At 27.6% G+C, this 12968-nt stretch overlaps 1 long non-coding RNA gene and 1 pseudogene across 1 annotated transcript; one reads left to right on the top strand and one right to left on the bottom strand.

The window, feature by feature from the left end:
- Positions 1-228: 228 nt before the first annotated feature.
- On the top strand, positions 229-4995 carry LOC112789134 (uncharacterized). The gene is made up of 3 exons (XR_003196170.3): positions 229-705; positions 805-882; positions 4342-4995. It is a non-coding gene; the product is annotated as an uncharacterized lncRNA (long non-coding RNA).
- Positions 4996-5979: 984 nt separating this feature from the next.
- LOC112772128 (nematode resistance protein-like HSPRO1) lies at positions 5980-12659 on the bottom strand (annotated as a pseudogene).
- Positions 12660-12968: the final 309 nt, after the last annotated feature.

The raw sequence follows: 12968 nt of genomic DNA, 5'->3' as shown, positions 1-12968 counted from the left end.
CAACAAAAAAAAATCTGAAATCACTCATGACTTTTTTCTCAAGTATTTTTCTCAGTCTTTTCACTCTATAACTTTTCACAATACCTCACTTTTTTGCCTTTGACCTCAGATTGAAAATAAAAAAAAGATATACATTGAAACAGAAATACAAATGGTAAAATACAAAGGAGATAATGATTCACGGCCTTGATTATATATGAAGAACCCAACATCTGAAATCAAAATCTTATTCTTCATCTTGTCAAAGTGCTCCATTTATTGTAGGTGTAATGCTTTCAAGATTTCAAACTCAATTGTGAGGTTTACTCTTTGCTCTCTTTCTCAGGATTTCTCTCCTTCCTTTCCAATGAGATTCATTTTTTTCTTTTGTATCTTACTCTAATCCACGGTTAGAGTTTCTTCAAAATCAACTTATTGGTCATTGGGTTAGTTGAGATCCTCTATTCTCTTTTTTCAATCAACCCCAAAAATTAGGGATTTTAATTCAGGCCTTAGCCCATAGCAGACACAGCAAAAACACCATTCAACTTTTTTCATTAAGCTTAGCAAAATCAAAACCATTAGATTTGTACTTTGTCTCCAAAAGATATTTTCAACCATTGATTCAGAGCAGAGATGTTCAGCCACCACTTTTTTCATTTTTTCAAAATAGTGTTGCAGAGAGTAGGAGAAGATGTGAAACAATTAACTTACATGCAAATGAAAGTAAATTACCTTTAACCTCTGAACTTGCTTAATATATTTTTGATTAACTTGATTTGACATTAACTTTCTTGATTTGCTTTTTCTTTCCTTCTTCTTTAGTGATTGGGTTCGAGGGTGAAGCACTCTCTCTCTCTTTCTGGTATTTACCTGAAGTGAACTTTTGAAACCTTGCTTAAGGTAACTTCTCTTTTGCTTGATTGGCATTGGATTTTAGTTAGTTTTCATTTCCATTTAGCATCCTTGAAAGGTTTTTAGTCTTATTAGTTTAGATTACAACAATAGTCAATTGGGCTCCACACACTTGAACCAATTCATCAAAAACTACTTAGGTTATTAATATAATTTTATCATGTTTGTCATTATTAATGTATTATTTATTTTTATAACTCAAAAACTGATTCACTGGTTCGATTGGATTTCAATCGAAAGTTCAATCGGTTTAATTAAATATTAAATAAAATTATTAAAAAATTATATATAATTTTAAATATATAAATTTAATAATATCTAATTTAATAAAATTCAAAATTTCATAATTTTATATAATAAATTATTTATAATTTAATATTAGAAATTTACGGATAACTTTAAACATCAAAATACATAACTAAAAACAACTAAAATACACATAATAATAAATATATAATGTTCTATTATCAAAAGAAACATTAACAAATAAGTTTTTAATTAATCATGACTCAACTCTCAGCTTGGAGTGCGCAAGCCAGCGTAGCCACCAACCCAACCAAGCGTAGCCAACTATGTTCCATCACCTGTGCCCCCACTCGGGTAACAAGTTTAGTGCTACCCAACTCGGGGATTAAATACTCCTGTTGGAATTCCTATAAACATTGGGTTTTATGCTGCATTAGTCTATTTCATGTGATAAAGAACCTTAGAATATGTTTAGATTAGATTGTGATTATGTTGTTCTAAAAATTATATCCAAGATTTATGATAGGGAGATTATTGAGCGTGATAAAGGATTAATGTAAGATTTTAAATTTTTAAAAATTAAATAATTAATTATTTATGAGTCATTATATTTATTGAGATTTTATTTTTAAGAAAATTATTTTATTAAAAATAATTAAATAAAATTTTATGATTATTGAAATTTAATTTAATTTTAATTTATTTTATTAATTTAAATTATTTATTAGAAACTATTTTGATAAATAAAAAATTAAATCAGTTTTTATTATTGTTATTGTTGTTAAAGTTTAAAAGATAAAAAAAAGAAAAGAAAGATGGAAGTGGCTGAAGCCATTTAAGGCGAAAGAAAAGAAAGAAATGAAAACGTGTCTTGTAAACATATATACATATACATATATCCATGATACCTATTAATGTTTATCACCACAAATCAATATTTATTATTACCTAGCCTTTAATCAACCTCATTTTATTTTAACCGAAACCATAAAGAAAGAAAAGAAAGAAAGAGAAACCGTGGGTGAGGGAGAAATCGTAACTCCTTTTAATTTTCTGGCTTTGATTTATTGCGATTTGTAACTCCAATAAAAAAATCTAATTTGATAAAAGTATTTATATTTTTTTTTTATAAGTTGACGTCACTTTTATTTGGTAGAAGTTGATGGTGACGTAATTTTCCTTCTCCTTGAGTTCGGTCAGTTAAAGTTTTAGGAGGTACAGATAATTTCTGATGTTTTTTTCTTCAATAGCTCGATTAAAAAGTTTTTTCAGAGTTTTTGTTGTTTTGATTTTGTATGAAAGTAGAATTTTAATAATTTTATAATAACTAAATGTGAATTGGATAAGTGAATGTTGGTTTGATTAATTATTGTTTGAGTTTGAATGAGTTTAATTTTATGTTGAATTATTGTTGTTTGTTTGAAATTTTGATTCGATTATGTGTATGAGCAACCAGTTGGAGTGTTTTGATTGTTTTCGGAGTAAAAATGAAATTTTCAAAAGATTTAAGAATTATATTAACTGATTTTAAATTATTAAAGAAATGATTGTTGCTGTTGAAAATTTGGAATCAGTTTAATTTATTGGAAGTGACTTGAAAAAGTTATTTTTCTTGGTTTTGGAGTTAAGTTGATATTGAATAAGTTGAGAAAGTGTGAAAGGTTGAGTATGAGATGTATGAGGCTGAAATGATGCCGATTAATTGAAATGATGAATTGTAATTGAAATATGATTGATGATTAAATGATCATGAGTTAATGAATGAATATGATAAATGAGGTATGAATGAAGATGATTAGTGATGAGTATGTTTAAATTTTTACTCTATTATAAAGTGTGTCGGGAACTATATCCTAAGAGTGTGGGAGCACTTTATCCTGGGAAGTATGCCAGGCACTATATCACATGAGTGTGTCAGACACTATATCCCATTAGTGTGGCGGGCACTATATCCCAAGAGTGTGGATGCATGTTCAGAGAGACGATATCTAGGTTAGCTATAGGGTGTGTCAGATTCTGACAAAGTAACCGACACGTGAGCTCACGGCCAGTAGAAACAAGTACACATCATATGCATTGTTTGTCTTGCTTGTTTATGCATATTTCTTTGTGATATGTGTTTTCTGTGATTGTGACTTGTGATTTTCTCTGTATTTCTAGTTTGTTAAAGTTGTTTGTATTATGAGGTTTGTTGCCATTGGCCACCTGTTGAGGATTGCAAGTATGCTGTTATGAAATTTCTGTGTAACAAATAATAACATGAATATAACTATACACTCCGACTCTACTAAGAACTCCCCAGTTCTTATCTCCTATTGTCACCTCTTTCAACTACATGTGTGAAGATTTAGTACAGAGTTATAGGAGCATAGAAGATTACGTTTACAAGTTGAATTGTTAGATTTTATTTTCCTCTCGTCATTTATTATTTTGATTTTAAAAAGATAAGACTTATATTTGAGGATCTTTGAATAAGTCTATGTATATATTGCTATGGATATATATACTGTGATTAAGAGGTTTAAAATAAAGACTTTTTATTTTTTTATTAAAATTTCGGTTTGTATTTGTAAATGGTCAATATTAAATAAAAATAGTATAAAATAAATAAATTTAGAGATATATGATACCTAGACTTTTAGTATGATTATAAATACTAAAAGTCAGAGTGTTACAATTAATATTCTTGTAGAGACTATTGATAAATTAAAAATCAAATACTTTCCATTCTTAATTGAAAATGAAAGAAATGTATGGATTAACAAAGTTAGATTCCCAATTAACAATTTGTTGTAGACTAGTCAATACTGACAATATTTTTTTCTTTGTTATTAAGGGAAGTAGTATATGTGTAGTAGCAATTACAGCACACACTGAATGAATCCATATAATATTGAAGAAACTTGGCTTTATAAAAGACAATGCAGCATCACAAAGTATATTGAGTTAATAAGAATGTTGGGAACATTGACAATATTGTTTTGTGATTGTTCTATTTTTAATATATAACAAAAATTATAAACAAAATTAATTTAACAAAAAGTATTTGTCAGAATTATTCGGTAAATTATAATTCAGACATTCAATAAATCACTAAATTCAGTATTATTAATAAAAGTACACAGTATTATCAAAATTTAGCTAATTAGCAACTCAATTATTAATAACAGTAAAATTAGTAAGACTAATTCTAAGTCACAGTGTTTACTGACAGCGCGGAAAAAGAGAAGTGATGGCAATGCCAACAAACACAGAGATAGAGCTCGAACAGAGGAGACGACGACAGCCACATAACTTCCACACGACGGCGAGGGAGCTTCCTACGACGGCGACAAAGGTTCCACACGCGATGCTTGCAGGACTGCGGGGTTAGGATTCTTTGTTCTTTCAATTTTCAATTTTTCCTTTTGTTTTCAGTTTCAGAGAGGATAGGAGTGGGACTAGGGCTGCATTGGAAATTTAGGGTTTTTTTTAAGGTATAAAACAGTGCCATTTGAAAGGGTACATCGAACCAAAAACTCTTTAAAAAACTAGCCGATTTCAATAGTTTATCGGTTAATTACCAATTCGACCGATTTTTTAATCAATTTTTTATCAGACGGTTTATGAACCTAATCGAATCGGTTTGGTAATCGATTTTTTATTAATCCGATTGAATTGACTGGTTCGATTCGATTTTTAGAATTATGATAGTGAATGGTTATTTTTCTTTTTTTCTAAGAGTTGTTGAGATCTCATATTTTAATATATAAATAGATTTGTAAATACAGTTAAAATTTTACGCAGAGATTAATGTGACGATGTGAAGAAGTCGAACACACTAATAAAATAAACTTAAATTTTGTGATTTTTTTTATTTGAGCTCTATTTATTTTAGATCTAATTTTTATTTTTGGGACTGATTATAAACAATAAACATGGTAAAATTTCTCTGATTTATTTATTGTAATATTTGAATTCGCATCTTCATAAAATCAAGTTAATCAACAGTATCGTGCAAACTCCTCAAGAGTGAAAAATTTCAAATAAGTGAATCACACATGCATTGCGCAACTGAATATAATAGCTTTGAATATTATATATATGTATTGTGTGGGACATGTGAGACCTCATGCAACAACGTGCTATGTTACTGAAAATAATACTAAAAACATGTTACCTTTAAATACTTTTTTATTTTATTTTATTTTTTTGGAAGGAAGATTCCGGCCGTAAAATAGATAAATAACACTTACAAACTACAGAAATATATTAGATATAAATTTAAAGAAAAAAATATTTTTTATTCTAAATTATAGTTTAAGATTGAGTATGTGTAAATTTTGATTATAGTGAATTCTAATTGTTAGAAATAAGAGACTAAACTGGAGAGAGAATTTGTGTATTATTGAGTATATTCAAGTTGTATGGAATGATACAATATAAAATGGTATTTATAGGTATTAAAAAATCGTAACAATAAAGATGTAATCTCCTATAATAAATATTCAGATATACTAAATAATACTAATTGATCTTAATTAATCCTAATTATATTCTAACATCCCCTCAAACTCTGACAACTTGAGTTTGAAACTTATTTAAAACAACGAAATAACAAGAAAAAAGCTGCATAAACTGATAAAAACGGATACAGCGAACCGGAAGGAAGTGCAGACCTAAGGAAGTGCAGACGTAACTGCCGTTTGTCTGAAGGAAGCACAGACTAAACTACCGCTTGTCTGAAGGAAGCGTGGACGGAACAAATGCTATGTGAAGGAACTGCCAGAAAGAAACGCATGCGGAACTGACAGAAAGAAACGCAGATGGAACTGCCATAAGTAAACGCAAACGGAACTGTCACGACGAAACGCAGACTAAACTGTCACCAGAAAATGCAGATGAGACTGCCATGAGAGAACGCAGATGGAACTGCCATGAGAGAACGCAAATGGAATTGTCACGAGATAACGCAAATGAAACTGCCACGAGAGAACGCAGATGCAACTGCCGAAAGAGAGCACAGTAAGCAGCGGATGACAATGGTGTTTGATCATTCGATTCGAAAAAATACAAGAGAGAGAAAATAGGCTAGTCGGCGAGGTGAAAAAAAGCATCAAAGGAGTGATAAAAGGTAAAAAAAATGGCATAGAAAAAAGTGGAAAAACTACGGTGATTTCACCGCAAGGAAAACAACCTATCATCTTCAAAGAAGATACCATGACTCTGATACCATGTTAGAAATAAGAGACTAAACTGTAGAGATGATTTGTGTATTATTGAATATAATCAAGTTGTATGGAATGATACAATATAAAAGGGTATTTAGAGGTAATAAGATAATCATAATAATAAAGATATAATCTCCTATAATAAATATTCAGATATACTAAATAATACTAATTGATCTTAATTGATTATAATTATATTCTAACACTAATAAACACAAACAAAATTATATTCGAGTCTCTTTTATTTTTAGATTTATATAATTAATAAGTGTTATAATACTGTGAGATTTTTTTTTTTGTTTTCTCTTTGAATAAATTAAATCCATTTATGATTTGAAAGTGATGACTTTAGGCTGCATTTTTATTTTAGTGTCTTTTATTTCAGAATTTTGAAAAAAATAGGAGATGAAAATAGAAAAATAGAATTTGTATTATTTTGATGATATATTTTCTTTTACAAAATTTTAAAAATAAAATATCAAAAATAAAAACACAAACTAAATGTATCATTGGTGATACAAAATTACAGATTAAAGATAAATGAAAAAATTATTGAAATTGAATAAAAACATAGAATAAATAAAATAAAAGAAATAAATTAAAATTAAATAAAACAAAATTACTCTACTTTCTATTAATTTTTTTATGCAAAAAAAAAAACTCAATCTTATTTTTTTTATATCATTTTTAGGATTGAAAGTGAACAAAAAAAATCACTATAACTTTTATTCAATTTTTAATAGAGTAAAAGATCGATTCACTCAATTTTACTTATTTTCATTACATGATTTCATCACAAAGTCAAAAATTGTATTTTTATTCCCTTTATTTCTGTCTAACGGTTATAATAATTTAAAAATATTTATACACACTTTATATTGAATTAAAAATAAAAAATCTTAATTTATTAATATAAAACTCAATTTATTAACTAAATAAAATTAAAATATATAAAATTAAATAAAATATTCTAATATTTAAAAATATAAAATAATAACTATTAAATTATACTTTTGAAAATTTTTTGTGTAGTTAATTAAAATTTTGACTATGTTATTAATATATTCAAATTAATTATTAAAATTAATTATTAATATAAAATATATATTAAAATATAAATATATATTAAATATTTATACATAAATATAATAATAACTTATTTTAATGATTAATTTTAAAATATAAATAATATTTTGGTTAAAACTTGCAGTCAAGCATGCCAACAATCCTTTCATGTGATTGATCCACACGACAATACTCACAATTAAATTTGAGACATACATATATATCATCCTTGATAATTGTATGTCCTTTGCTTCTTGGCTTTATTCAGCATTATCTCGCCAGTGCACGTTGGCTTTAATCAATTTGTTTGACGCCTTGTGTCATGAATCAAATTATATATAGGTGATAATATAGTTTATTTATTCTTTTACGTGTCTAAATCTGTCCAATAAATTCAAAATTTTACTCGCAATATATATAGCACGCATATGAATTGTAATTTAGACAAAATTTTCTCATAATATTAAGGAAAAACGTTTAAACACACCAATTAATTAAAAGTTTTATTATTAATTATTAAAATTTAATTTTAATATACAATTAATCTAAAATATTTTTATACGTACATGCATCTAATTATATAATATCATATTAATAAAAATAATTATTTTTAAAAATATTATTTATACACTAAAATTAGGGTAATTTACCTAATTAAATAAATTGTGTGAATCGTTTACCTGTATACACAAAACAGAAACTTCTTACGTGCATGTGTAATTTCATTTTTATGTAAACTGTGGGAACCTACCACGGTTTCTAGTTTCAACATAAATTCTTGGAGGCTAGAAGGATTTATGGTTGGAAGAGATTTGGCATAATCCATGGCTACCTACCACGGATTAGGAAGAAAAAAACTTAGGCATAAACCGTGGTTGTTTCCCACGGTTTTTTTTTGGTGACTTCCCACGGTTTATGAAGAGGAGGTCTTGAACGTAAACCATTATTCCAACTCTCATTTTTGTTTATCACTTTGATCCATAACTACTATTATGTTAATTTTCGAGTTATTAAAAATTTGCTAAAGGAAATATTTTTTTTGATTTAGATATCTAGGTGTATACCTATTATATATATCCTTATTATTTTTCAGACTTACTTGTTAAGTCATATTTTATTGCTTTCAGACAAAATTTAAGATATCAAATATTCAGATTTTTTATTAATCAAATTATAAAATCTGCCAACAATTATAAAAAAATAATATCAAATATTTTATATCTTTTTAAAAGAGTAATATTATATGGACACTACTATTTTAGCTACTATTAACATATACAATTGAATATAAAAATATTATATCGTTGTTGAATATCTTTCCTATTCTTAACACTTATTTATAATAATTCTTAATATTTCTTTAGATCTAATATGTCAACTTCTATGTCTCTAACTAATAAAGTTATTAAGATTTTCTTAAAATTTCATTTAATTTCAAAACAAAATTATAATTTTTTATTTTTTATTTTTTCTAATATTTTTAGAAAATTAATTTTTATGTTTTTTAAATTATAAATTTGAGATAAAAAATAAAAATTTTAATAAATAATAAATTATTAATAAATAAAAATAAAAAAATTTATAAGTTATTTATTTTTTAATGTATAGAATAATAAAATTTAAATTAATTTAAGTATGATACTAAAATTATTATGTTGTTATTATATGTAACAATTAAGATAAAAATTTATAAATATTTATAAATTTATTTATTTTTTTAATTTTATTTAATTTGAAGTATATATAAAAATTTAAATTTAAAGGACTATTTTTCTTGCATAATTTTAATTGCTAATTTTTTTTAATTTTATATTTAATATGTTAAATCATATTTTGTTCCATTATTTTTTAAAAAATTTTTATTTTCATTATTTTTATTATTTTTCATACACATATTTATCATTATTTTTTTTAATTAAGTAAAATAAAAATAAGTAGAGAGTACTACATGTATTCCATAGAACAGAGAAAAAGACAACATAAATAAAAGTTATGTGTAAAATAAAAAAGTAACTTTATAAGAGCAAAAAAATTAACTAATAATTACATTTTTGACCACATTTTAAGACGAAAATTATATTAAACACTATTTATCAATAAGATTAAATAGAAAAATAGAAATTAGACACCAAACTCTTCTATTCACTTTATATATTGTTATAAATTGTTATTGTTAGTAGAATTATTCCTGTTGGTATTGTTGTTATTTCTATTGTGACAATAATTTTTTCACCAACTTAAATCTCACTCACATATATATAGAATTTCTCTTCTCATAAACCGTTACAACTAACAAAGGTTTATGCTTATTCAAACTCCTTCATAAACCGTTGCTACTTACCATGTTTTATGTGCATTTGCCTCTCTTAGTAAACCGTGGTAGCTTGCCACGGTTTATGATATATTCCCTAGTAACCACGGTTTATGTATTAAATTGAAACCGTGGTTGGCTCCAATGATTTACATAAACATAAAAATGCACATGTACGTATTCTGTTTTGTATATATAGATAAAAGATTCACTCAATTTATTTAATTAGATAGATTGCCCCTAAAATTAACTATTATTTATTTTTCTATACACTAAAAATCCTAAACTAATATATGTATTATTTAATTTATTTTTAATATATATTTTTATATTTTAATATATATTTTATATTAGTGGCTAATTTTAATGTATATTTAATTAATATAGTTGAACTGTTTTTTTTATTAATTTTGTGAATAAAATAAATATAATTAAATAATTATATAAAATATTTTATCCAATAATATATCAAAATTAAATTTTTATTATTAATTCTCTTATACAGTGTATGTGTGTGTATTATTTTCAAGCATACAATACACATGTGAAATTGTACTAAGTTGAAATAAGGCACTAATTAGATATATAATAACTATAATATAAAGACATGGTGCAATAGAAAATTACAAGTATGCGAATATACGACGCCGATCCTTTCATTATCACTCATTCTCTTGGCTCTCTAATTTGCACTCATCCCTGTCGGAATTGAATCAAACGAAATTTTGATTTTGATGCGTTTCTCACTAAAATTCAAAGCACAAATAAAATTATATATACTGTACCCGTCCAACTCTCCGAGTAATTTATTGATCTTCGTTAGTTCATTATAATCGTTTCTTCAATTAATCATATTGTCTTGTTGCTAAGTCCGATCTTAAGTTTATGGCCATTATCTCAACCATGCAGGTGTTTACTTTGTATTTGTCACTATGTATAAGAAAAGTATATGAAACCCACAGGTTACCAACAAAAAATTAAATAAAATTATGTTAATTTATATTAATAATTAATTAATTTAAAATTTTTTAAATTTAAAATTTAAAAAATTTAAAAGATTAAGTAAACCTAATTAAAACCTATAAAAACGTTCATTTTCTCTCTCACGTTAACCTACCCACCTCCAACAATCATACACACATACCTCTCTCTCACCGTCAGGTCCTCTTCGCCTCCCCACCGCGACCCACTCCTCTTCTATCAGCGAGTCGCCGGAACCAACTCGGTTCCTGCCAGCCTCCGCACTCCCCATCACCGCCGCCACAACCTGCTTGTGACCGAAGAAGAATCTCTATCTTCATCACTGCCTCTATTCCCTGCATCGCTTGCAACACCTCCACCATAATCTCTTTCTTTTCCGCATAAACCCTAATCGCGGCCTCCATTATCCCCGGCCCTTCCTTCGGATCAACCTTCACCTCCAATATCTCCGACACCATCCTCTTAATCTCCTTACGCATCTTCGTCACCTCCACTAACTCCTTTGACCAGAAGCAAAATGCCGCCGTATCTCCGAAACACCGAATCTCGATCTGCTTCTTCAGCTTCATCAAATCGTTTGGATCCATCAATAAGTGAAGCTCCTCGATCTCCGTTAGAAGCTTCCAGATCTGCTCCACTGCATAGCACTCCCTCGCGGCCTTCTCGAACCTTCTTCCTTCCACCGACTCCACAACACTCGAGCAGCACGCGCGCGGCGCGTGACTAGGACTCCACAATCTGGTGCATCGCGTGGAGATTCAAGTTCTCGAAGTTATCCACGTGATTACGATGTTGCTCTCTGCGTTTTGGGATATTAGGTGCCGTTTGGATGATTAAAGAGACTGCAAACTACACATTTGATCTTAGCCAAAAGGAGTCTTTGAACAATTACAAAAATATAAAAAAATATTTATTTAATATGAAAAAAAACATCCTAATACTTAACAAAAGAAATATCCAGTTATATTTTAGCAAAAATAATTAAATATCTATAAAATTTAAAAAAATTATAAAATTCTTAAAGAAAATAGAGACATTCACATTTTTAATACAAAAAATTCAAAAAATATATAAAAGAACATCCATTTAGTATGAAATATAAACATTTTGATACTTAACAGAAGAAACATCCATATATATTAATTCGTAGAGATGTTGGATTCACCTAGAGATATTTGGCTGATTTTTTGCTAAGGTCCTTTTGGTTCCCTAGCATTGTTGGTATGTATATATTATAAAATTTGAAACATTTTTATAATTTTCGTTTTTTATGATAACTTTATAAATCTTTTTTTTAACAGTGCATTTTATGTGAAAGATATTTTGGTGTTGCTAACTCTCATCTTCTATTATTTTTGCAATATTCAAGTTTCGACAAATCAGTGAAACTTCACCACAATTAGTTAGAACTTCTTCAATAGTACAGTCAACCTCACTTTCATGCTCTTGCTCCTTTATTACTTTTTCGTTAACTTTTTTTTTCGCAAGAGTAATAACTCTTCTATAATTCTATTTGGACAATCAGCAACAATATGCCCAAAACTTTGACATTTGAAGCATTTCTTACCTAATGATTCACGTTCTTTGTTGTTTTTAAAAGATCTTGTCTTCATTTTTTTGTTAAACATCAAGAATGACTTCTTTATCTTTTGGCAATTGAGTGTTATTCATTTATGTTTTTTGCTTTTTAATCTTTAATGCAGCTGAACAACAGAAATATCTGTGTTCAATCCTCCAAGATAGTGAACAATTATTTGTTCTTCGAACTCTTGAATGTCACACTTCATAAGAAAATCTTCGAACTCAGGAATATCAATTTTGATTCCTAAGTCTTTAGCTTTGTGAGTCGTGTTGTATCGTGCTCTTCGTGTGAACAAATCTTCAGACGAAGAAGAATAATGAAATGAATTTGTCTTCACTAGAAGAAGTGTTATTACTCTTCTACTTGCCATGATTATTTTGAGCAGTTTCATATTTTGCAAGTTGCTCTTGTAACTCCTTAACTTGACGACGTAACTCCTCCATTTCAATCTCTTGAGTAGTTCTACGCTTTGGAACCTTCTTTTACTATTATGCAATGAGGTTAATGCTTGAGCACCGATGTTATGATGACGATGATGATGAAAATGCACCAATAATGATAATGATAGAAATGTGCTAAGATAATTACCAACAGAAAAGATACCAAAAGAAGAGAAAAACGATATTATTACTTGAAACTCCGTAGTTGACAATTTGCACTGACGATGACTCGTACCAAC

This window comes from Arachis hypogaea, chromosome 3, assembly GCF_003086295.3.
Source record: "Arachis hypogaea cultivar Tifrunner chromosome 3, arahy.Tifrunner.gnm2.J5K5, whole genome shotgun sequence".
Taxonomy (NCBI): Eukaryota; Viridiplantae; Streptophyta; class Magnoliopsida; order Fabales; family Fabaceae; genus Arachis; species Arachis hypogaea.
The sequence above is the reverse complement of the archived record's forward strand: the minus strand, read 5'-3'. Positions and strand labels throughout refer to the sequence as shown.